The sequence below is a fragment of the Dipodomys ordii genome, unplaced genomic scaffold (genome assembly GCF_000151885.1).
Source record: "Dipodomys ordii isolate 6190 unplaced genomic scaffold, Dord_2.0 Scaffold17, whole genome shotgun sequence".
Classification (NCBI taxonomy): Eukaryota; Metazoa; Chordata; class Mammalia; order Rodentia; family Heteromyidae; genus Dipodomys; species Dipodomys ordii.
This window is the reverse complement of record NW_012267233.1, coordinates 11,849,507-11,854,552: the sequence shown is the minus strand read 5'-3', so window position 1 is coordinate 11,854,552 and position 5,046 is coordinate 11,849,507.

Below are 5,046 nucleotides of genomic sequence, written 5' to 3'. Positions count from 1 at the left end.
ACTCTTATCTCTGATTAGCTATATATATTATACAACTTATATAACATATATATGTGCATATATAAAAGCTGGGAACAGAGCTGTGCCTCAAAGTGGTAGAGCTCTAGCCTTGAGCACAATAGCCCAGGGACAGCAGGGGCAGTGCCCGAGCAGGCCATGAGTTTAAGCCTCAGGACTGGCACCAAAAAACAAAACAAAACAAGAACACACACACACACACACACACACACACACACACGATAAAAAAAATAAAGTTGAATTGATGGAGTCAAGTACTTTTGTATGTATACTCTCTATGCATATATAGGTATACATACACATATAGCAATATACAGTTTAATTCCTAAAATAATTTCTTATGCCTAAAATATGAGCCAATTTAAGGTTTAAAAGGTCTCATTCTTTGATATTATACGTGGTATATGCTATTATCTAAAAAAAACATAGTTGAGAAGCATCAGATTAAAAATTCAGTTTTCAAGCTGGGTGCCATTGGCTCATGTCTATAATCGTAGTTATTCAGGAGGCTGAGATTTAGAGGTTCTTAGAAGTCAGCCTGAGCAGAAAAGTCTGCTAGGCAAAAAGCCAGGCTGGAGGTATGGTTTAGGTTGTAGAGCACCAGCTAAGTAAGCAAACCAAGTAAGCAGAGGGCCAAACTCCAATACCAGAAAAATAAATATAGATTGAGTCAAATTTTAGTTCCTTCTCAGAAGGAACTGTTATTTGACAGATTGTTTTTGTGAAGTAATGTGATGATTCCGCTTGTAAGTGGCATCTCTCAATTTTGGTTCTAAGGAACATTGATTCCAATATGAAACAGAGATCAGTTTTCTGTGAAAATATTTTAAGTTCAAGTCTTTTCAGCAGCTAGCTGTGGTAACTCATTCTTATAATCCCAGTTGGGGTCAGACTGGACTTCATAGCAAGAACTTGTCTCAACCAATAAGTTTCATTGCTCAGAAGTTTTTTTGTGTTTGCTTTTTTCCCCTCTACATGTTAACTCTACCTCTCTCTCAGGTCTTCAGTACAAGAAAATAAAGAAACATTACTTACCAAAGAAGAGTTACATAGCTGATGGTTTACTGGCTTGCTAGTCCAGATAGCTAGTGTATTATGAAAGTTGTGATCTTTATTAAACCTTAATAACAGCATTATTTCTGAATCAGAAGGAACTTCAGAAATGTCTTGTCTGTCTCTCACATGGTATTGCTAACCAGAGGAGCCCCTGCTAGTTTGTGAAGCTCTAAGAAGCTCTCAGAATTCTGAAGATTTGAAGTACTTTTCCAATACTCATTCCAACTTAATACACTTTCTGATGATTGGTCCCAATCCTGTCTGTCTTTTTTATTATTATTATTATTTTTTTTTTGTCGGTCGTGGGGCTTGAACTGTCTGTCTTTTTTGTAAGCTCTTCTGGAAGAAGGGAGAGACGATTTCTTTTCTATAAACAGATATTTGGGTTGAACTTTGAAAAATGTTGAGAAAAATGTTGAGAATTAGGAAATGTTATCACTATACCATTAGGTTCTCAGAAAAACATTCCTCTTCCCCTTCCTTTATATTCAGGACTAGGAAGTTTTCCTCACTTTCATGTGAATTAAGCATAATTTTACTCTTCCTGGGAGAGCTGCCAACAATTATCAACAAATCAATATTAGCACACCTTATGGGAGGAGAGAGAAGGAATTAGAAGCTCATGGTTTTATTTCCTCCTTTGGGGATGTGGTAGGAAGAAGGATTAACTGGTTTGAGTTGAAGCTTTGCTGGCCTGAGTCTTCTAATTCTCTGGCCTAGATTAACTGAATGATCCTAGTAGTGAGCACATAGGTTGTCAAGAGAACTCTTATCACCCTGATTTTCCTCATAACTAATCTGATCACAAACTCCTCCACCTTTCATGATGTTTCATTGTCCTCCTCTTGCAAGTTCTAACATGCCAGGTTCCCATTGTGACTCAAAGGGACCTGGATGAGATGATAGCACCCCCAAGTTAATGAAGGCCACTGCTTCTTTATTTAAAAAAGAAAGGTAAGGGAAAGAAAAGGAACAATTACAAATCATGGAGCAAGATTCTTAGTGACTACACCTGGTTGGCCCGGTAGGCACATCCTTGTCTATTTATTCATCAAAATAATAACTTTAAAAAAGGTAAGAAAAAAATGAGTCACCTGGGTATCCAGCCTGAGATAATGTGTATGGGCTTTGATCACATGCTCCGAGGTCTAAGCAAGTGAATCATTACAAATGGAGTGTCACCCTCAGCTCTTCCCTGGAAACACTTTTCTTAAATGTTGCTTTTGATCATATTTTTAAGATGTAATTAAGGATTCCTACTACCGAGTCATGTTTTCTCCCTTGAGCTCAAACCTTATGGAAACAATCCAATAGAATTATATGGCTATGTTTCTACTCACAGGAGCTCTTGGCAATGATTAAGGCTTCCTGGAAAAAAAGAACATGGAATAAGTGTTTGCCTGATGGGTGTGTCAATGTGTGTGTGTGGGGGGGTGTATTTTTATCTTTCTACACACTTAGAGCTCCTCTAAGAAACTCTAGGGTATATGGGTAATTGGGACATTCCTCTGATTGAATTTATATTTTCCCCCAATATTTCTCATTTATTTGATAGCCATGCAGTTGATATTTGAATACTTCTATGTGCTGAGCAATAAACTAATATGTTTGTGAGGCAAAAAAATGCCAAAAGAAACATGTGAATAAAGAAATAAATATGGTGTGATCCAGTTAGTGTAGGCTTCCATGGAAGTACATAGAAATTTCCAGACAATGAGGGAGGAAGGCAGTGTTAAGGAGCACTCACTGCAAGAGATGATTGTTGGTTCATCAATTGTGAGAGCATGCACAGGATATTCTCCAGTGGAAGTATAGAATAGATTGTAAGGTTAAATCACAGTTTTCCTTAAAGCATCTTCCATTGTGTGAGTCTTCTGCGACACTTCAAGGAGAAGGGTTTTGTCATCACATATGTGGAAAACCTTACAATGTACCTTAACAATGTCTCTGTGAAGTCTGGTAGGGAAAAAAAAATCTGATTCACAAGTTATAAACCATGATTTCCCCATACCGGCAGACTATAACTCTTCTTTACCTTTGAGAGGAGACCCACTGCCATCTGACAGATGCTGCTAAAATTCTTAACCTGAAGAGAAGAAGTTCCTATGAAAAACAGGTGCTGTGGATCAATGAAATGAATTGGAATCACTTGCTTAACCAGTTCACCGGAAAAACCTGAATAGAATCCTCACCTTGGAGGCAAATGGACTGAAGCCCATGGATAGAAAATGTCTCTACATTCTTTGAAACATGTACAAAGAAAACAATTAAAGAACCAGTATTATGAATTGTACTAAAGCCATGATCAAAATTCTCTGTATTTTATTTTTATTTTTATTGTGAAAACACGTACAGAGGGGTTACAATTACATGAGCAAGGTATTGAGTACATTTTTTATCAAGCATTGTTGCCTCCTCCTTTGTTTCCCTTTCCCATCCTCTGTATTTTAAAATACCATATACATTAGAGGACTAAAAACAAACAAGTGTGTACTAACCAATAATTTATTAATTTCCATATCTGCTTAGGCCTTTTAATCTTGATAATATAAATACTGTGGTTTTTCTCCTCAATTATACTGACATAAAGATCTTTCTCTTCAGTCTGGTAGGTTGTTTTTGCTATACTGTCTCATAGTTGTACTTGGATTATTGTTAGCTTCTGAGTAGAACACCTAAGGGTCAGAAAAGATTAAGAAGAGTTCTTATGTTTCATCTGGGACTGAGTATAACAGCAAACCCCTGTAATCTAGCCAGGCACTGTTGGCTCATGCCTGTAATTCTAGCTACTCAGGAAGCTGAGATTTAAGGACCATAGTTTGAAGCCAGCCCAGGCAGGAAAAGTCTGTGAGACTCTGCAATTAACCCTTAAAAAAATGGAAGTGTCATTGTGAATCAAAGTGGTGGAGTGCAAGCCTTGAGTGAAAAAGCTCAGGGACATGACAGTTCCTTAGGCCCTGAGTTCAAGCCCAGGACCCACACAAAACAAACAAACAACATATGTGGATAATGACTAATAATTATGTTCTTTGAGACATGTGTTTTACATATGCTATCTCATCTCCTCTTCACAATAACCCTCAGAAGTAGATCCCACTAATCTAATTTCTCAGATGAGGAAACAGACTCAGAGAAATCAAGTATTTCTGATACCTCACATAGTATTAGGAGGTGGAGTTTGAACTAGGTTTCATCTTCATCCACAGCCTGAAGATACTGTAAGTCATTATTTAACTTTTCAGAACTTTAGTTTTTCTATTTGAAAACATCTACCATCTAGAGTTGCTAAACCTTAAGTGTAGGGAATGATTCGATGTATTAAGAATATAAGCAAGCTGGGGGTGAGGTGGGGCTGTGGCTCACTGGTAGAACATGTCGCGTGGGGAGCTGGACCACGGACTGGAGGATAATAGGTATCCCCCAAATGATACTTGTTCTTGTGTTTTCCTTCTGCCTGTCTGGGCATTCCTTCTTAGTGTCCCTCAAACACACTTCTTCCTGTGATGGCTTGTGAAATGGGTGTTTCCTAAATTTGTTCGTTAAACCTTTTCTCAAGTGACTTCATCGAAACCCAGGGTTTTGGCCTGACCAAACCACATGTCTCAAATGAAGTACATCATCCTGTCCCAATCCCAAGTTCTCTTTCAGCAAGTGGGTTCACTGAGTGTCCAGATACCTGAGTCTGGGAATCTTTCTCCACTTCTCACTCACCTCGCACACTCAATTAGTCATCAAGTTCTTTCAAGTCTCTCTTTTTATTATCTCTTGGATCAGTGCCTCCCTTCTTCCCTCCCTCCCTCTCTCTCTGTGCTCTCTGTTTCATTTCCACAGCTATCATCTCCGCCTGAATTTAGACTCTCATCACTTCTATCAGGTATGATTGCAATAGTCTTCTAACTGGTTTTCCCGCAATCAGCTCAACCTTTCTATCTGTCCTCAATACTTCTGTCAACAAGACCTTGCCAAAAAAGA